Source organism: Macrotis lagotis, chromosome 5 (assembly GCF_037893015.1).
Source record: "Macrotis lagotis isolate mMagLag1 chromosome 5, bilby.v1.9.chrom.fasta, whole genome shotgun sequence".
NCBI classification, from domain to species: Eukaryota; Metazoa; Chordata; class Mammalia; order Peramelemorphia; family Peramelidae; genus Macrotis; species Macrotis lagotis.
In genome coordinates this window covers 213,237,678-213,259,865 of record NC_133662.1, presented here as the reverse complement: position 1 = coordinate 213,259,865, position 22,188 = coordinate 213,237,678, and the positions used below count along the sequence as shown (strand labels likewise).

At 35.6% G+C, this 22,188-nt stretch overlaps 1 long non-coding RNA gene across 1 annotated transcript; it reads left to right on the top strand.

The window, feature by feature from the left end:
- Positions 1–380: 380 nt before the first annotated feature.
- LOC141490038 (uncharacterized) lies at positions 381–10,516 on the top strand. Its single transcript, XR_012469053.1, has 3 exons — positions 381–483; positions 10,043–10,109; positions 10,339–10,516. It is a non-coding gene; the product is annotated as an uncharacterized LOC141490038 (long non-coding RNA).
- Positions 10,517–22,188: the final 11,672 nt, after the last annotated feature.

Genomic DNA, 22,188 nt, shown 5'->3' with positions numbered 1-22,188 from the left:
TCATGATACCAGCAAAACTCCCAAGTGAAACCTGAACCAGATTAAAATGTAATTGGGAAATGTTTAACAAAATAAATAAAATTAATATATCAATAATGTTAACTTGTGGTTTTCCAAGTCAATATGTAACCTGCAAGGATCTGCTTCTCTCTTTTTGTTTGAGATCACTGATTTGGAATATTAATTTTTCTTCCCTTTATAACTAAATAAACAAGGTCTAAAGAAGGTAAATGAATTACCCAAGTTCAAGTTCATACTCGTAAATAGCAAAGTAAATATTTGAATTGTAGATGTTAAATCCAGGAACTCTTTCTGCTTGTTATACCAAGTGACATTCCTTGAACCTCTATTTTCTTTCTTCCCAGCTGTGCTTCAGACTTTCTATATTTCAACACTCATCTCATCTCTGAACTTTCCTCAGCACCTGGGGTCTCTTCCATTCTAGAGAATCTATCTATCACATCAACCTGCTTCTCCCTTAAGGTAGGTTCCTTCTGCAACCTCCATCATGGAGAGTGCCCAGGTTGGTCAAGATTCATTCCCCTTCTGGATGAGTTTTTGACTTTCTGGACTTCCATACCTTGCCCATATGGGAGTTCCTTCGTCCCCTCTCCCTTCCCTTTCTAGTTCCCTTTTGTGTGTTGTCATTCTTCAATAAAATGTAAGCTCCCTGAAGGCAGAGGTTATCTTTCTTTTTTGCTTGGATTTATGTCACCAGCATTTAGTACAGTGACTGGCCCATTGTAGACATTATTAAATTAAATTAATTAAATTATTAAATGCTTTACCTTCTTCAAGTTGTAAACCACTTCAACTGATGTCTTTGTGTCACCACAATAAAATAATGCCCATATGACTTATCTCACAGAGTCATCTTGTAAACCTTAAAATGTTATATAAATATGATTTATTATTTCCTCCTTGTAAAATAAGAGGGTGGGATAAGATGATATTCAATGTCCCTTCCAACTCTAGTATCTTACTCCAGAACTTAGGCAGGCTAATCAAGAAGACGTCTGGTAATATTTATGGAAAAAATATTTATAAATCAGATTGATGGCAGCATAACCAATAATGACTTAATCAAATAAAAATATCACATATAATTTGAGGAAAAATATCTAAGATCTCTTGGAAGCCTAAAGGTCAAATACTGGTCAAATATGTAGTCTGGAATTCTGCAGATGGCCTCAAATCAAATTATGTTTCTCCAAAAACATCTCTAGGATGTTCAGGGTGTTGGAACCTCTAACACAAAGCCAGTAATTCAAATGGTTTGCATTTTGTTAAAAAAGGAAAAAGGGTTACATAGAAGTAAGTGGTGGGGAGGAGACATTGCTGTTTGAAACCTGATTTTGAAAGATTCTGTGTCAAAAGGTACAATTTGGGTCTTCAAACTTTTAAATCCCCAAATTATGTTTTTAAGACAACTTAAAATTCTTAGATTAAGATAGGAAAGGTCATATCATAAACAAATTGAGGAATTGATTAGAAGCTATCACCCATGTCCACGAATAGGGGAAGAGTTCTTGACCAAACCTAAGATAAGAAGGATCATAGGGGATAAAAATGGAGAATTTTGATTATATAAAATTGAAGGATTTATACAGACAAAATTGTTAGGATCTATCAAGTCTATCTTTCCTGTTGCCTTACTTGATCTAATGATTGGCACTCCATTTTTTTTTTGAGACCAACTGAAGCCTAATAAATTTTGCTTTAGTTCCTTATTTTAGCTCTGAGGGAGCCTTTGTTTCAGGTGTGTTTCTTGTAAACAACATATTTTTGGTTTCTGTTTTCTAATCCAAGGATCTGCAAGCTATGACCTGTAAGCCAAATTCAACTTTCCATCTCCCTTCTGCTCCTTGTTTTTGTAGGATCTGTGAACTAAGAATGGTTTTTACATTTTTAGATACAATTAAACTTTATTTAAATCCCTTTTCATAAACCTTAGCTCGAGAACCTCACTGATACAGGTAGCAGTCTATATGTGACCCTTGGTCCACACTTTTGTCAACCACAGTTCTAATTCATTCTTCTATCCTCTTCTGCTTTATAGGCAGGGTTATCACATTCACAGTTATGATCATTAATTTTGTATTTCCCTCCATATTATTCTGATATACCTTTCACCTCTCTGATTCTCATGCCCTCTTTTTTTACAAAAGATTTTATTTATTTTGAATTTTACAATTTTTCCCCTAATCTTGCTTCCCTCCCACCCCGCCCCGCCACAGAAGGCAGTCTATTAGTTTTTACATTGTTTCCATGCTATATGTTGCTCTAAATTGAATGTGTTGAGAGAGAAATCATATCCTTAAGAAAGAAAATAAAATACAAGAGTAGTAAGATTACATAATAACTTTTTTTTAAAATTAAAGGTCTTTGGTCTTTGTTCAAACTCCACAATTCTTTCTCTGGATACAGATGGTATTCTCCATCACAGAAACCCCTAAATTGTGCCTGATTGTTGCACTGATGGAATGAGCAAGTCCATTAAGGTTGACCATCACTCTCATGTTGCTGTTAGGGGGTACAATGTTTTTCTGGTCCTGCTCATCTCACTCAGCATCAGTTCATGCAAATCCTTCCAGGCTTCTCTGAATTCCCATCTCTCCTGGTTTCTAATAGCATAATAGTGTTCCATCACATACATATACCACAGTTTGTTAAGCCATTCCCCAATTGAAGGACATTCACTTATGCCACCACAAACAGGACTGCTATGAATATTTTTGTACAGGTGTTGTTTTTTACCCTTTTTTCATAATCTCTTCAGGGTATAGACCCAGTAGTGGTATTGCTGGATCAAAGGGTATGCACATTTTTTGTTGTCCTTTGGGTGTAATTCTAAATTGCTCTCCAGAAAGGTTGGTTGAGTTCACAGCTCCACCAACAATGTATTAGTATCCCAGATTTCCCACATCCTTTCCAACATTGATCATTGTCCTTTCTGGTCATATTGACCAGTCTGAGAGGTGTGAAGTGGCACCTCAGAGATGCTTTAATTTGCATTTCTCTAATAAGTAGTGATTTAGAGCAATTTTTCATATGAGTATGGATCTCTTTGATTTCCTTATCTGTATGTTGCCTTTGCATATCCTTTGACCATTTGTCAATTGGGGAATGGCTTGTTTTTAAAAAAATTTGACTCAGTTCTCTGTATATTTTAGAAATGAGTCTTTTGTCAAAAATACTAGTTGTAAAAATTGTTTCCCAATTTACTACATTTCTTTTGATCTTGGCTACAGTGGTTTTTTTCTATGCAAAAGTTTTTTAATTTAATGTAATCAAAATTGTCTAGTTTGTTTTTAATGATATTCTCCATTCTCATGCCCTCTTTAAAATGAAGATGGTTGAGGTTCAGAAGCATGCCAGTGGTTCTTAAAGTGTTGTCCAGACCCTTTCCAGGGATCTAAGAGATCAAATCTGTTTTCCTAATAGTACTAAGATGCTTTTATTCCTATCACAGTAAATATCAATAGGTATAGACCTCATAAACAAAAGCTCTTTGAGGTCCTCATAATTTTTAAGAGTTTAAAGGGAACCTGATCCTCCAAATGTTTGAAACTACAGTTTACCACAACCATATTTTACTTTCTTGTCTTGTTTCCTTCACCTCATTCAGACCTTAGTCAGAGGTTCTTATCGTTTTTTCTTTCCTTTTAAAGCCCTTTACGTAAGCCCTGCTCTCTGAGTTGAGGATTTGTTTTGCTTATGAATAATCCTTCCTTAAATTTACCCTTCCTTTTCTTTCCCTCTGTTCACTCTTCTAGTTCTTTTATATTTCTCTATTGAATTGAATTAAATTCTTTGTGTATATGAATGTGTGTATGTGCGTATATACCTTTCTCCTTTATCTAAAAAAGTGAGGTTCAAGTGACACTTGTTCTACCAACTCCTTCCACAATTTTCGTATCATCATTTTCTTACATACCCTGATTATATAAACTATTAAGCAGAAGCCCTTTATTTTTTCCTTTATTCTCTAGTGTGTTTTTTCTTCTCTTTCCTTTTATTTTTTAAGATCATTAAAACAAAAGAAAGGTCTTCTGACTTATTTAAATCTCTCTTTGACTCTACTGACATTAAAGTTCTGAGGAGACATTTAATAGATAATAATAATAGCTAATATTTATAAAACACTTTGTACATGCCAGAAGCTTTGCAAATATTATCTTATTTGATCCTCGCAACAACTCTTAGGAGATGCTATTATTATCACTCCCATTTTTCAATTGAAGAATCTGAGGTAAACAGGTATTAAGTAACTTGCTCAGGTTCTCAAAGTTATTAAATAGTTCTGGTTGGATTTGAAGTCAGATCTTCATGACCCCAGACCCAGTGCTCTTAACTACTGTTTTACCTAGCTATCACTTATATCATACCCTCCCCATTAGAATGTAAACCCTTCATCCTTATCAAGTCCTTTCCACTTGTTCACTTAACATTTTATGCTTTTATATTTCAAAGTTTCTATTCAGCTTTGATCTTTTTCTTTAGGAACTTTTTGAAGTTCTCTATTAAAAATAGGATTATACTCAGTTTTGTTGAGTAAATTATTCTTAGCTGTAACCCTATCTTTTTTGGGCTTTTGGAATATCATGTTCCATGGCTTCCATTCATTTTTAAGTGGCAGCTGTTAAATCTTGTGTTAATATGGCTCCTTGGTCCTTGAATTCTTTCTTTCTGGCAATTTCTGTTCATTTGTTTTGTGGTCTAGAAGTTCTGTATTTTGTCTATAATGTTTCTGGAAGTTCTTATTTTGGGATTTCTTTCCTAAAACTAATATTGATCTCAGGCCTATTTAGTTAGCAGAAAGGTTAAACAATATCAGTGTGATTGCAGTTTAGGCTAATCCTTATTCTAGGCACAGGGCTAAATAACCAATCTACTCCGAGTAAACTGTGAGGTCAAACTCATTTTGGTGCTATAGTCTAATCTGTTCTGAAAGACCCTGAGATGCCAGCCCAGTCCTGTTCAAAGTCCTGGGGACTGAGTCCTTGATCTGGTCTTTCTTGGAGACTCCCATACTCCTTTGTTAGCCTAAGCCAGGGTCTCAAACCATAATTCATTCTGGGAGACCTTGACTAAACAACCCACATTACTGATCTAATATTATTCTCTGGATAGATCGAGTCTTAGAGATTATGGCAGATGACCTAGAGAAAAAGATGCTGTTAAAGACAGGTTTTTGAGAGTCAATTGTTAAATTTTCAGCATTTATACCTCAGAACCCAGTATTGCCACAATATTTTTAAAAAGTGCTAAAACTGCATTTTTTTCTTTAAAGTGTATATACATAAGTTTTTCCCTTGGTGAGCCCAGTTAAACTTTTACTAGCTCATCCTTGTATTGGTCTATAGACGTGATCTCAAAAGGAGCTCAGCAAAAATTTTGGAGAATGAAGTCATCATCAGACTGGTGATAGGGTGCTGTAAGTTAATAGTAGTAGCAGCAGTATAAAAGCCAATAGTTGGTTTTTATATAATCCTTTAAGGTTTGCAAATGCTTTTCATTCTTATCTCATCTGAGCCTCTCCACACTCCAGTCCACTAAAACCATTTTAGGCTTGAGGTTAAGCTTTTGATCAGTTGTGGGACATTCTGACCTGTTTGTAGCCCTGGAGGCTAAGTCTGTTATACTGGCCCACAATTGCTTCACAGTTTCTGCTAGGGTATGAATTTATGGCCTTGGACTCCAAAGATGCGCCATTGTGACTTCTCCTTGGATTTCTTGATTTCAGCTTGGTCTGGTGGTGTTCTTAGAATTTTGTTCAAGTATTTGTGTTGGAAATTGGGCAGAGTATTGTTTCCTCTTTCTTGACCTTCCTGGCTTGTTTCTGCTATTGATGATGATGTTTGTCCTTCATTCTCAAAGAAGACCCTGACATCAAGGAAGGTGATGCCCAACAAACACATCAATTGGATTGGAGTGAGGGGTGCTGTGCTAAGTCGCCAGCCTCCCTTTCTCCTCCAGAGCTATCTGAGAATCAGTGGCCAGTTATGAATCAGGATGAGTGGAGATGGCCCATTAGAATTAACTAGAAAAAAAATCTTTGCTGTGAAATTTTCTGATTAAAAGTTTAATATCCAGGATATTTCTGAGGGTGAGGGGTGGAGAAGGGACTAGCTGCTTATGGGGATCAAGAAATGTCTCACAAAGAAAGTGAAACTTTAGATTTTTGAAGGAAATGAGGGATTCCAAGAGAAGCGAGTAAAGGGGTATTGCATTCTAGTCAGTGACAAACAGCTTGGGCGAGGGCATGAGGATAGGAAATGAACTATTATCCCAAATGTAAATGTAAATCTAAGAGAAACTTAGACCTCCAGATACAAGTCAAAAAAAAAAGGAATTTTAGTTCAATAAAAGCTGAGAACTAAATTCACACTACATTAAGAAGAGGCATTCTGTTTTTGGACAGCTCAAATTCTCAGTAAGTTTTTCCTTCTAGTGAGCCAAAATCTGCCTGGTAACAACTTTCCACCCATTGCTCCTACCACTGTCCTATGGAGCCAAATAAAATAAATCTAAATCTTCTTCCACATGCAATCCTTTAAATATTTGAAGACAATTATCATATTCTTCCTGAAGCCGCTCTTCTCTAGGCTAAATATCTGCAATACCTTTAATGGCCCCTGATGGTGATTCACAATCATGGCTGTCCTCCTCCGGACATATTGCAGCTTGTCATCATCCTTAAAATATGACTCCTAGAACTGGACACAGTACTCTAAAGGTAACCTGAGCAGAATAGAGTTTTATCACCTCTATGGTCACATTTCTATAATCTCATTAGCTAGTTAGTGACCATCTCACTCTCTCTCTCTCTCTCTCTCTCTCTCTCTCTCTCTCTCTGTCTCTCCTCTTTCTCTCTCTCTCTCTATCACGCACACACACATATAACACACATATAACACACACACAGTTGACTCATACTGACTCAGCATGAGTCACCTAGAACCTACTGCTGTCCACCAAAGTCTGAAAATCTCATTAACTGTAGTCTTTTAGCCAATCCCGTTGTTGATTTTTGTCTTTAACCCAACCGTAGAAAATTAAACATCATGAAATATAGAAGTGGTACTAGATTTGGCCTACTTGTTACCAGAGTGCAGAACAAGTAACAATTGGTGGAAGATGAAAAGAGGCGAATGTAGTCTCATGCTAGGAGAAACTTCCAAACAATCAGAGCTGTTGAAAAAATGTAATGGGTGTCTCCAAAAGTAGAAGAAATGGAATCAGTAATAGTCCTCCAGAGAGGCTTCCTTTGAATTGGACACAATTTGGTCAAACTTGTCATTACTCCATTACTCATTCATCTTTTGTTTGTTTGCTGATTTCACCATTTATTCATGTATTTTCTGTGTTGTAATTTTATTAATTTTGTTAATGAGATACATTTAGGAATGATGTTAGCATGTGGCTCATGAGCATGTGGCTTATTAGAGGAGGCCTAAACATTCTGGCAATTATCATGAAAATGATTCAACATTGCTGAACATTTATGCTACTTTCAGGTTGTGGTTTGGGGACAAATCAGACTTAGCATTCAAATGAAAAGCAACATGATGCTGCAAAAAATGGATTTGGAGTAAGAGGATCTGAATAGTTGTCATCTATTGTAAAAAAGTGTTAGATTTGGAAGCAGAGGTCCTAGATTCACATCTTCCTCTCTGACACCTGCTACCTGTGTACAAATCTTATAAGCACCCTCTCTCTCAGTTTCCTCTTGTTAAATGATGAGCTTAGACTGGATGATCTCCAAGGTCTCATATCTAAATCTATTATTTTGTGAATAAAATGGCCAGTAAACTTAAAACACATACACACACACCTATTCATTCTATCAAATAACTCATTAAGTAAATAAATCTTTTAAATCATGCAACTGGTTTGAGAATTTAGCCTTAGCTTCAAAGTACCACGAACAAATAACATTTTTAATGATTTTTTTTAATGATTTTGTCAGAAACAACCAAAGCTCGACACATAAGTCCAGTATATTTTAGAGAGGTTATTTTATAGTAAATGAAGTAAATTTTGCTAGTAAAAAATGTGACCTACCATAAAGAAAAGACATAAAATACAAGGAAAGAATGAGTGACAAATGGTCTCACCTCTATGGAAGTAGAGTACATCAAGTGTTTTGTTCCAGAAGCTGTGCTAAACACTTTCCAAATGTCTCTTGATCTTCACAATGATTCTGCCTTGTCTATTATGTTCATAAAGTATATAATAGACAAAAAAAGAATGGGTAAAGAGAAGAGGTTACCAATCTGTGATAATCAGTGGTGTGTTTTCCGGTAAGCATTTGGTCCTCAAAGTATTGGTAAACTTGAATTCAGAGAAAATATGACCGAAGACAAATGTGGCTAAAAGTCTTCATTGCCTCAGTTTCCTTATCTGTAAAACAAGGGGTTTATCTCTGAAGTCCCTTCCAGCTCTGAAATTATGATATTGTATTGAATTGATTCTATTTTTTACATCATACCTCATTACAGATAACGCCTGGTAGGAAATGAGAGCTATAATATAGTATAGAAACCTAACTGAGATCCAAGAATTCTTAAATGAGCCCATCAGATGTGACTGCCCCAGTGGAAATTCAGGAGCTCAGATAAATTAGGGAATTTTTCTTAGAAATGAATCAGAAAGAAAACTGTTCTTTGCTCAGAGGAATGAATATCAGATTCCATTGCCCTGGAGCTGAGTCCTTCCTTCTTTCTTTTTCTTATCTTATTATGGGAAAAATAGAGCTAGGTCCCAATTTGTAAGAATGATGGATTCTGTAAAGTGTTCTCACTTATTTGAATGAAAGCTATTCCAAGTTATAATTATATCAAATATGGTAATTGGGTCAAGCCCAGTGGAACTATGCAGTGTGAATTTGAATTCAAATAATGAGGCCATTTGAAAGGAATTCATTAGTCATACTAATTTAGACTTAGCTGTAATCAAATCAATACCACCTTCCGTTCAGAGAAGGTCTATGGCTCTGTTATTATTGTTTGTCCTTATTTCTGGAAGAGGACCAAAGATATCATGGGGCTGAAGTCTTGACTTGCAAGTGAATTAGATTTAACTGGGCAGAATTATCAGTCATCCACCTCCCTCTCTCCTCCAGAGACTCAGTGTCAAGACAAAAATCAAGATAAGGATCAAAGGTCCAGGATGCAATGGGAGACCTTCTTGGCCTCTTTAAATTAAATCAAATTAAAATTAGATTAAGACCTGGTCAGTTTGTCTCTATCTACATCACTCTGACTCCTTTCTAAACTCCCTTTTCTATCTGTATTCTATTTCCTTATCAGAATGTAAGCCTCTTGAAGGCAAGGGGTGCCTCACTTTTGTATTTCCACCTCCAAGTGAACAGTTTGGTGGCACAGTGCTTAGAGTGCTGGGCCTGAAGCCAGAAAGACCTAACTTCAAACTTGACCTAGACACTTACTACCTGTTGTACCCTGTTGGGACCCTTCACCTCTGTCTCAGTTTCCCTATCTGTAAAATGGAGAACTTAATTGTCCTAACCTCACAGAGATGTTGTGAGGTCCAAGAGATAGCATTTGGAACATTGTGCCTATCATACAGTTGGTGCTCAGTAAATATTTATTTCCTTCACAATGCAAATAGATGCTTAGTAATTGCTTGAATGGAGAATAACTCAGAGGAAAAATATCAGTGTTAAAGAGAACAGAGGAAAATACTTCAGTGGAAATATATATTCCTCTGCTTTCAGCTCATCAAGCTTATTTACACATTTGGTCAAGACTTCATAAACACACTGACATTTTGTGGGCTCTGGGGTTACCACACCTTTGCCTTCCTGCATTCTCAAGCTGTCAGACTGTTGGGAGAAGCAGGTTTAAGAGAGGCCTCTCTTTCCCCTTGTGGTATGGCCCTTAGAAACCTGGGAACATTTGGGGCCAAAGGCTTATGTCAATATTTACTGAGGTCTTCAGACCCTGCTAACCATAATTTAGATACATAATTTTCCAGCAGAGATAGGTTTAGAAGTTTCACAGAGTTTCATCCTTCTTAGCTTCCAGGAGAACCAAGAGAAGAGGCAGCAAGGTGCGGATGGATAGATTATTGGAGCCAGGAAACAGGTAGGAAGATATGAGTTGAAATCCTGCCTCAAAATATTATTAGCTGCATGGACCTCAGTAAATCACTTAATATTTCTCAGCCTAAGTTTCCTTATCTATAAAATGAGGATAATAATCGAATCTACCTCATAGGAGTTATTAGGAGAATCAAATTATATATATATATATATATATATGTATATATATACACACAAACATATATAATGATGTTGCTTGTTCTTCATTCTAGATGAAGGCCATGACATCAGGGAGGTGATGCCATGACAAGTAGTGAATTGGATTTGAGTGAGGGGAAGCTGTGCTAAGTCACCAGTCTCACTTTCTCCTCCAGAGTCATCTGAGTCCAATGGCCAGATATGAATCAGGATGACTAGAAATCTCTGAAGGTGAGGTATATGTATGCTTGAATATGCATAGACAAACATGTATATGCATATATCTCATATAATCAAATATACATATATATCACATACATAAACATATTTGTGTGTTTCTTTCCAAACCTTGAAGCACTATATAAATTCTAACTAATTATTATTAATCATATTATCCAGATCACTTGTGATGTGCCCTTTGCATCTGGATATAAATGAAATCACAGAGGTTGTCATCCCTAGTCAGGTTATTGAGGAACTTTGTCTCCTCAGAGACAAACTTCTAGAAGGCAAATGAGCCAGATTCAATAGGTTCTCTGGAACATGGTCCTTTGGACGCCTGCACTGAGAAAAAGGCACACAGGTAGGGGGGTGGTGGTGGGGGGAAGAGATTTCTCCCACAAATAAAGTCACTAAAGATTTCATTATGAATCTTAGAACTCATCTACCTTCTCTGGTATTAAATCTGAGTACCCTATTTAGGAAAAGCATTGATAGGTCCTCCCGTGTATGCATGAAAATCATTGAAAATTACTTGAAAGATATAACAGAAGTAACCCTTGTAATGGGCACTCCTGACTTGGGTCTATCCTCTCTTAGTTTGTTGTACTTGTAAATCATTCAACAGTTAATAAAAATAGATTTATTTGGTCATAGCAGAGAAAGGATATTCAACAAATATACTTCAACACTTAGCTTGGGTAGACATGGCTTGCCTCATCTTCATATGGAAACACACTTTCTCAAACTGAGCAGAATGGATAATTCCCATGATCTGGAGACATCTTCAGAGTCTGAAGAACCCCAGCTCCCGTGGGTGGGCCTTTTTATGTGCTGATGTGATCAGGAAGCCACATCAACATATCCACCAGAAAGTTGCATCATGGAAAACATAGTTTGAGCCTTACTCCCTGAGGTCAAGTCCCTGGCACAGTTTTATTAATTTGCAAGAAAAAAAGCAGTTGGGGAAAAGGGGGGGTGAGTGGGAAGGAAGAGAGTGTTTATGTCTATATCTCTGTGTGTGTGTGTGTGTGTGTGTGTGTGTGTGTGTGTGTGTGTGTGTGTGCATAGCAGAGGGAAAGCCTTATTAAGCAAAAATTCTTTGGTAACCCTGTTCAACAAGCTTCTGACTATAAACATCAGGTAAGACATAAAGTCTGAAGTGTGATCCACAAAGGTGTTTATCACCATGATAGAGGAGTTCCAACATAAAGTCCAAGTTGAAGAAGGAATCCTTCTGGATGATGAGGTTTTCCATTTGCTCCAGTTTATACAAATTTATGCCAATTGCATCAAGTCCCAGAACATTTCAGAGTCCCCTAAAAAGAGTTGAACTTGACCATTCACACAGGAGAGATCAAGTGGATGAAGAATGTCAACCACTTAGATTATAGCAGACAATCCATAGAACTTGTCCATAAATAAACAAGCACCCATATCTGGAATAGATGGTCCAAATGGGTATATTAGGCCTATAATTAAACAGAAACAAAGAGAAAATAGTTGAATCACCTCCAAGAAATTCCAGTGCTTCTTTAATGACCTTATGCTTCTTCCAGAAACAAAAGCCCATCTTTTAAATACCAATATTTTTTCTGAAATGTGAAGCACAACTATCTCTAAAGAATTGAATACATATAAATATATGCATACATGTATGAGAATAGAATATATTATGTATTCAATATGCACATGCATATGTTATATTGGCCATGTGTATGTCTTTATTTTGCATGCATGTATGTGTCACATGTATATATGTATATATGTTACATGTATGTATGTATAAAACTTAGGGAAATAGAAAGCCAAATAGTGGGTATAAGCAAAACTCAACTTCTAATTATTAAGGAAGTTCAAAAAGCAAGAATCCATGAAGTGTTTAACAAAAAGAAAAGATAGGTTGGACAAAAGACAAAGGTTGTCTACTGGCATACTCATGATATCAAGAGAGAGTAAGGGAAGCCTCTAGCATGATTGGTGGACCCTCTGGTGAACTTTTGGGAGGACCTGGATGGTTATCCAGGATGAGCTGGCAAGGATGAATTGTGACCTAGGAAATATCCAAATCAAAGTTTCAATTAAATAGGATATTGACTGATAAGCTGGTGCTTAGCCAGAAGACACAGTTGAAGGAATCAGGATGTTTAAAATCATTTTGAAAAGGTTAATGAGGTATTTAACAGTTGTTTCCATAAATCTAAAGGTCTATTATATGGATGAGAAATTGTACTTGTTTTGCTAGATCTGAGGGTAAAACTCAGAGTGATAGGTTAGTCCCTAACAGATTCAGATTTTGGTTTCATATAAAAGATTGTAAACCTAACAATTAGAAAAAATTCAAAAGCAAGGAAGCATTTGATTTAGTTGAAAGATAGTGGATTTACCTCCAATGGAGTTCATTTAATGGAGGTTGGTTAATCTCCATTTGGGGGATGCTGTGTTGCCTAAGAATGCCTTCTAGGGTTCCTTCAAGAGCTTATAGTTATGATTTTTTTTTGATCCATGAGTTACTCAATTGGACTGAATGTTAAAGTTGTGTTGTGTTTATTTCTATCCTTTAAACTCACATGTTGCCCTAACACATGGTGGCAACATGAATAGGGGAAGGAGGAGAATATTCTCTCTTGCATCCAGGTTCATCTTCATATATTTAAAACATTGCCTAGGCTGCTCTGTAAGAGTTAAGACTAAGATAGGGAAGGGGAAAGCATAAGAGCCACCAAATTTTTGTCCAAACCTTATCCTCTCTTACCCTAACCTAATCTACAGAAAGTAATAGGTCATGTAACCAGTCACTTAAGATCAAACAGATAAGTGGAGGATAGCAGACTCTTTTAATATGATTTTTATAAATCATAAAATGTTTTAGTGCCAGAAAATCCAGATTTTCTCATGTAATGTAGGTTATTACATGTCAAGATATTTGATTCTCAAGATATCTGAAAGAAGGGAAGTTACTGAATAATATGGAAAAATTATAGCATTACCGGGGGGGGCAGGGAAACAATATAGAGTAAAATAATAATTATCTACCTATATACCTACTTCCTTATCTATTCAAAAACTTTATGAGAATAATATACAAACAGATAGAGGATATCCTAGTCTGGATAGCTGTGAAATATGAGATGGGAATAGGAAGCCTTTTTTTTTTTATAAATTCTACCATATTCTACTATATATTACATCTTTATAATTACACCATTATCTGAACAAGTATAAAGAATGTAATATCTCACAATTCTTAATGTTTGTTAATTACAAACAATTGTGATTAATAATAGCAAAATGCTATTCTCTAGGTTATCCTCCAACAAGATGACTCCTTTTCTTGTTAAAAACAGGAAAGGTGCAAATATACTAGATCAAGAAGTAAAAAATAGCTCTTGAAAGAATACACAGAACGCCTTTCAGAAAGAGACCCCAGGATAAACGCTCCAAAGACTATTACAATCAAATTCCAGAATTCTCAAATAAAGGAAAAAAATACTGCAAATACTCAAAAAGAAACAATTTAAATACAAAGGAAGCACAATAAAAATTACACAGGACTTATCAGTTTCAACATTAAAGAAGCAGAGGGCCTGGAATATGATATTTCCAAGGGCAAAGGACCTTGGATTACAATTAAGAATTTACTACCTGCAAAATTCAACATATTTTGTCAGGGGGCAAGATGGACTTTTTTTTTTTCAAGGCAGAGTGGTTAAGTGGCTTGCCCAAGGCCACACAGCTAGGTCATTATTAAATGTCTGAGGTTGGATTTGAACTCAGGTACTCCTGACTCCAGGGCCGGTGCTCTACCCACTGGGCCACCTAGTTGCCCTCAAGATGAATTTTTTTTTTTAGGGTTTTTTTTTTTTGCAAGGCAATGGGGTTAAGTGGCTTGCTCAAAGCCACACAGCTAGGTAATTATTAAGTGTCTGAGGCTGGATTTGAACTCCTGACTCCAGATCCAGTGCTCTATCCACTGCGCCACCTAGCTGCCCTCAAGATGGATTTTCAATGAAAGAGAAACCTTCCAAAATTTCCTGATAAAAAGACCAGAACTGAACAGCAAATTCTATTTTCAATTACAAGACTCAAAAGATGCATAAAAAGGTAAATGGAAAGGAGTGAAAAACAAATGTCAAGAACAGTAAATTGTAAATTACCCTACAAGGGGTAACTCTTGAGAAATGTATTTTTCTTAGGATAGTTAAAGGGTTGAATATAATTGACAAGATGGTACTTGGATGATATAGGTATGCTTTTTGTCCTTCATTAGCAAAGAAGACCAAAATGACATCACTATGTTTGAGACAAATTACAGTGCCTCCGACTGTGACTGATTAAATCAATACAAGTTCATAATGCTCTACCACAGTTTGGGCACAAGTAGTCCAGGTGAATACCTGGGGTATTTATTCTAAACTTCTGTATCTCACAATTCCTTTGACCTACTTTAATTCTGCTTTGCTCATAGAGCTCAGCACTTTCTCTGATGAGGGCACACCATGCTGGGTGGTCCTGTGCCAGTGTCTCCCATGCCTTACAAATCAGTTCTAAAGTTGTTAAGAGAGACTTTCACGGTGCCCCAGTACTTAGAGTACTTAAGGCTCTCTATATAATTAAATCAGAAATGACTTTACTTTATTGGGGGGGAAAGGTGCTAAAACAGAAATAACTATTTTTGAAGGCTCTTCTGATTATAAACATCAAAAATTAGCATAAAACAAGATATTTCGGTCAGAGCTATTTGCAATCATGATGGAGATGATAAGCAGAGAATGCAAATGGAATAGAGATCTCTATAGACAATAAAGTTTTCCACATACTCCTATTTGCTTATTGAGATCCATCAAGCTCTGGAATACAGAAGAACCTTTTAATCAAGATCCACAATCACACAAAAAAATATTTTTCTTGATCATGGTAGCATGAATAATAAAGTGGATAAAGAAATCTATTGTCCTTCAATTATAGTACCTTCCTTCTGTGGGTATCTCCATTTTATCTCATTATACATCTTATTTGTATATAATTGCCTGCATGTTTTCTCCTCCATTAAACTGTGAATTCTCTGAGAACAGAGAGAGTTTTATTTTGTTTTTGCCTTTCTTTGAATCTCCAGTGGCAAGCACAGTACTTGGCAAATAGCAGTTGCTTCTGAAACACTTATTGACTTGAATCATCTAAGCCATAGCACGTAGCTGGAAGGACAGCCTAATGAGCTTGTCTGTAGCTGCATAAATAATGAGATTAAGGATAGATAATATGCTGGTTCCAGAATTCTAAAGGAGGAAGAGATCATATTGGATTGTCTTTTTTGTAATTAAAGAAATAATTCAATGAAAGTCCTTTGAAGAAATTATTACAAATTAATTGGAACCATGTAGCAACATCCATTTTCTGAATGAAGTAAAAGCTCATATTTTTTAAATTGTATTTTAAATCTATATTTTCTTTTTAATATGGCCAACAAAAAAAGGCAAGAATAGCAGTCATGATTTCACACAAGGCAAAAATAAAAAATAGATATGATTAAAAGAGATGAAGAACTAAAAAATGCATAAAGACAGTGCATAAATGTCAATAATTAGCAAATATGTACCAAAAGGCATAGCATTTAAATACTTCGAAGAAAATTTTTAAAAATTATAGGGAGAAGTAGACAGTAAAACTATGAAACTGGGATGCCTCAGTGACCTGGAAAAAGCTAACAGAAAGATAAACAAGAAAAAATTTAAGATCTGAATAGAATTTTAGAAAAGTTTGATGTAATAGATATTTGATATCGAATGGGAACAGATATGAGTAGACATATTTCTAAGCAGCATCTAGGATCCCTACAAAAAATGATCACATACTGTCTTAGATCAAAAAAAACTAACAAATAAATGCAAAAAGGTAGAATATTTAACACATCCTTTGCTAATCACAACACAGTCAAGCTATTCAATAAAAGATCTCTGAAAAAAGAATTATTAAATAAATTGGAAACCAAATAATTTAATCTAAAAAACTGATGAGTCAAAGATCATATCATAGGAACAATAAAACACTTCATCAAAAAAATAAAAGAAGTAAGATAGCATTTCAAAACTTTTGAGATGTTTTTAAAACTGTCCTTGGAAGAAGGGTATTTATCTATGTACTTTCATCAACAAAAGAGAGAAACAGCAGATTGATGAATTAGATATAAAACTAAAATATCTGGAAAAACAACAAATCAAAACTTCACAACTAAATGCCAAGTTTAAAATTCTGAAAATGAAAAAAGGGAATAACAAAATTGAAAGCAAATAATTTCATTGAACTCATGAATAGCACTAGGAACTTAAAAAAAAAATTTACACCCTTAAAAGGAAAAAGCAACAGAAATTGTATGTACATATGTAACAGAAATTCACCGTATAATGTACAATTCACTTTTTCAGTAATTTTATTTGATTTTAGAATAAAAAATGATTTTATTTGATATTTAAAATAAAATTTTTTAACACAATGAATGACCAAAAAAGGAGTTAACAAAATCAAGCAAAATAACAACTGGTTCTGACACTATATGTAATATTCAACTCTTCTAGTCCCTTATCTCTACAAAAAGGGTAAGGAAGTAAGTACATTGTCTCAACTCTTCTCTGGATCAAATTTGTCCTTAAACAGAATTCAGTGTTGGGTCTTTGTTTTTTCTACTTAAATTGTTGTTAATATGTATATTATTTTCCTGCTTCCCGAGTTATCTCTAGATTATTTCATATTAAAATCTTCACATTGATTGTTGCATAGTGCAATAATATTTCATTACATTTGTGTACCACAGTTCATTTAGCCATTCCTCAATCAATGGCAAGTCCATTCATTCTGAGGATGATTTATGTCAATGAAGTATGGAATACCTTAGTCTCCAAAGAATTAAAACCTCAGGGCCCCAAAGGACAATGGAGAGATTCATGTTAGACATAAGAAGTCTATAGAGTATCAGTGATGATGATTTATGTACTGGAAGTATAAAAATTATCATCAAAGAGATGCTGCAAAGGATTGCAATGCACATTGAATTTTGTAGGCTATATTTAGGATGGTCTGGTAAATGTTGAAACACAGAGATGAAGCTCCAGAAACACATCACACACACACACACACACACACACACACACACACACACACACACACACACGCCCGACACACTTTCAAGTTTAAGTTTCACCTGCATTAATATCATCTCTATAATTTTCTAAAGTTTAAATAATGAACAAACTAATAAGTCAAGTTCTCATTTGCAATGTTTGCTAAATTCTGAGATATAAGTGTTCTAACTGAAAATTTAACAACTGACCCTTGAGAGGAGTACAAGCTGGTTCCATCCAACATACCACATTGTTTATCATATTAGAAATTAAAACAGGCAGAATTTTAAAATATGTATTAATCATTTAAAAAGAGCAATAATAAACCCATTACCTGGTAGCCATAAATGATATTTTGTGAAAATAACTACATTTTCCAAAGCAAAAACATTTGGGAATGGCATTTATATATATTTGAAAATCTCTTTAATGTCTGGATCAATAGCAGACTCTCATACCTGTTCCTTCATTCAGTCTATCATGATAGATTGTTTTGGTTGAAATAAATGGAGAAAATTTGGTCTCATAGATATATGTACTTGAAAAAGGAATAGGATGTTAATAGGTGAGTAAAATCTTAGAATTGTTATGAAAATAGTTTTGACCTTGAGAGGGACCTAAAAACATCAGGGATTCCCAGACTTTGACAATGGCTGACCTAGAGGGAAATTTCCAGAACATAGAACAGATCTTTTATGAGAGATTTACAGGGAATGGACAGTATGAAAAGGCAGAGGAATTGTGATCTGCCTCTTAGATTAAATCACTGATTCATGCAAGTTTTGAAATTATTACATACATATTATTACATATTACAGACTTATTTTTTTTAAATTTTTTTTAGGTTTTTTTTTTTTTTTTTTTTTTGCAAGGCAAATGGGGTTAAGTGGCTTGCCCAAGGCCACATGGCTAGGTAATTAAGTGTCTGAGACCGGATTTGAGCCCAGGTACTCCTGACTCCAGGGCCCATGCTTTATCCACTGCACCACCTAGCTGCCCCGACTCAGACTTCTGATGGGCCAATAGTCACAGGGAAGATGTTTTCAAACAATTTTAGTACTAAAAGAGACCTCTAATAGAACATCTCTTCCAACTTTCTCATTTTATAGGTAGACTCAGAAAGGCTGGGGGATTGATCCAGTCACACTGCCAATAAATAGTAGAACCAATATTTGAACCAGGTCCTCTGATTTCAAATCCAACTGCTTTTTCTAACCTACTGTACTGGGACTATACTATCCCGATTAGGAAGTCAGGTAGCACAGGTATGTAGTTTTTTTTTACTCTTGCTTTAAGATTTCATTTATTTGAGTTTTACAATTTCCCCCCCAATCTTCTTTCCCTTCCCCCCCACCCCATAGAAGGCAGTTTGTTAGTCTTTACAATGTTTCCATGGTATACACTGATCTAAGTTGAATGTGATGAGAGTGAAATCATATCCTTAAGGAAGAAAAATAAAGTATGAGAGATAGCAGAATTACATAGTAAGATAAGGGTTTTTTCCCCTAAATTAAAGGTAATAATCTTTGGTCTTTGTTCAAACACCATGATTATTTCTCTGGATACAAATGGCATTCTCCATCACAGATACCCCCAAATTGTCCTTGATTGTTGCACTGATGGAATGAGAAAGTCCATCAAGGTTGGTCATCACCTCCATACTGCCATCAGGGTGTATGATGTTTTTCTGGTTTTGCTCATCTCGCTCAGCATCAGTTCATGCAAATCCTTCCAGGTTTCCCTGAATTCCCATTCCTCCTAGTTTCTAATAGAATAATAGTGTTCCATAACATACATAAGGTATATAGTTCTAAATGATTTAAAAAAAATTTGATGTGAATGAATGATTAACTGAATGAAAAGTTATATCTAGTAATTATATCTACTAATAATTATATCTATCTAGTAATTATATATCTAGTAATAATAATATATTAAAATATCATAAGACAAATGAGAACTCTCTAGACGTTCATTGTTATTATCATTACAACAATGTTATTACCTTATTACAAATAAAACGCCTTCTCCTGGTCCTTGTCCCATACCTTTTTGGAGTTTGATGGCCCAGTGTATAAGGGGAATGAAGTGTGTAAGGGGAATGAGATGTGTGAGGGGAATGAGGTGGAAGGAACCTTAGAGATCATCCTCCTCATTTGATAGATGAGAACTGTTAAGCCTGGAGCAAATTCAGATCACACAGAGTTAGTCTTTGACTTTGGTTCCTCTGATTTCAAGTCTATTGTTGATTCTAATGTACTACCAGTACTGTATTGTACTGTACTTCTTTATTTTAAATTTAATTTAAAATTAAGTTAAATTCCATCCTTCCTTCATTTCTTCCTTCTCTCCTTCCCTCCCTTCCTTACTTCCTTCTTTCTTACCTTTCTGTCCTTTCTCCCTCCCTGCCTTCCTCCTTACTTTGCTCCCCTCTTCCCTTCTTTTTTCCTTTCCTTCCTTCTTCCCTCCCTTTTCCCTTCCTTCCTTTCTGATTTCCTTACTGCTTTTTTACAAAGCAATATTTCCATTTGACTTGTTCAAGATTGATAGCTCTCCTCTCACCTGTGAAGGTCTATCTCCCAGATTTCTCAAGCTCATGATCCCTTCACGGCCTTCCCCAGTCCTTTAGCTCTATTCTCCTGAGCCTATTGATTTTTACACTTAGCCAGATACTTTTCTTGCTCCCTTGAGACTGGGGAGACTCCATTAAGCCTCTAATTAGTTGCATGAGAAACAGATTCCCAATGTCTTCATCCAAGAAACTCATAATCAGAAAAAGTAAGACTGATGCCAAAAAACTTTATCAGCTTAGAGATACATGAGAGTAGAAGTTTTACCTAGACCAATCCTCAGTGGAAAGGTAGAAGGAATGATGGGTTCCTAGAGTCTATTATATAAAAGAAAACAAAGCAAACACACCAGGGACCACCCTAGATCCAATAACGACCAAAAAGAAAGAAAATGATGAGGAACCAAAAGGAAATGAAAAAATGAAAAAATAAAACTTCTGGAGAAGAGTTTTCTGTCCTTGATCAGACACTGGAACTGCCTTTTTACGTTCTCCATTGGCTGCTCACTCTGAGATGTCTCTACCTTATTTCCTGGTGAATTTAGTATTGATGACATGGATCATACAAACAGGAATTTGATCAAGGAGAGCAAAGGTCAACTTCCCCACTTATCACACAGGATCCTTGATGCATTGTCTTCCTGAAGCTTTTCATCCCAGGACACCAGACCCACATAATTCATGATGAATGAGCTTTATTCAATTACCTACTATGTTCAGAACATTTTACTTGTACTGACAGAAGTACAACAAAATACAAAGCAGTCCCAGAGTGCCTTGGAATACATTGATAAGTCTCTGTGCATGAGGATAGCCTTGAACTGGATCTTGAAGTATATGTTGGATGCAAATAAATGAAAGGAAACTTAGGCCAGTTCATTAGTCTTGTCTAGGCAGATCTAGGTAGTGTAGTGAATAGTCCAATACCCTGCTAGGCTTGAGTCATGGCACCCTGGTTTCTTCTTTTTAAAAAAACATTTTTATAACATTCACTTTTCATTTTCAGTTCCAAATTTCTCCTTCCCTCACCTGTTCAGTAGACCAGTAATATGATACCTAGCATACATGTGAAGTCATGCAAACCACATTTCCTTATTAGTCATATTGCAAAGAAAAGTCAAACAATAATGCAATAAAAATGCTTCAATCTGTACTCAGGATTCATCGGTTCTTCCTCTGAAAATGGTTGGCATTTTCATGAGTCATTTGGAATTTATCATGAATCAATCATGAGTTGATCAGAGTAGCTAAATATTTCACAATTGGTTATCATTACTATGATAATACATATAGTGTTCTTCTGATTCTGCTCACTTCACTTTGAATCAGTTCAAATAAGTATTCCCAAGATTTTCTGGAACTATCTCCTTCATCATTTCTTATAGCACAATAGTATATCATTATAATCTTATACCATAACTTGTTTATCCGTTTACTAATTGATGAGCATCCCCTCAATTCCCAGTTCTTTGCTACCAAAAAAAAAGAGCTGCTATAAATATTTTTTGTACAAATAGCTCCTTTTTTTCTTTGATCTTTTTGGGATACAGACCTAGTATTGCTATTGCTGTATTAAAGAAAAGGTACAATTTTATAGCTTTGGGGCATGGCTTCAAATGGTTCTCCAGAATAGTTGGATCAGTTTACAAATTCCACCAACAGTGACTGTGAAGCCAATAGAAATAGACTTTTCCCACCTCCACATGTTTCCATCTTAAATGGTCTGGGCATGCATAGGAAAAGTCTGTTATATTTTAAATAATGTTGTTGAACTAAATGACCTCTAAGTACGCTTTCAGTTCTGTCTCTATGAGCTTGGACTCTTCTGACTAACACTTTCATGCCATGCCTACAATCAGGCTCTCTAATTCTTTTCCTAGGGTCTCGTGTTCTCATTCTCATTCTCATTCTCCATATACCTAAAATGACCCATCCCTATCCTGCTGACTGCTTCTTTCTGATCACCTTCTTTCTGGCTGAGTTTCCACCTGAATATCCTCTCTTTCCCCATCTTTCTATCA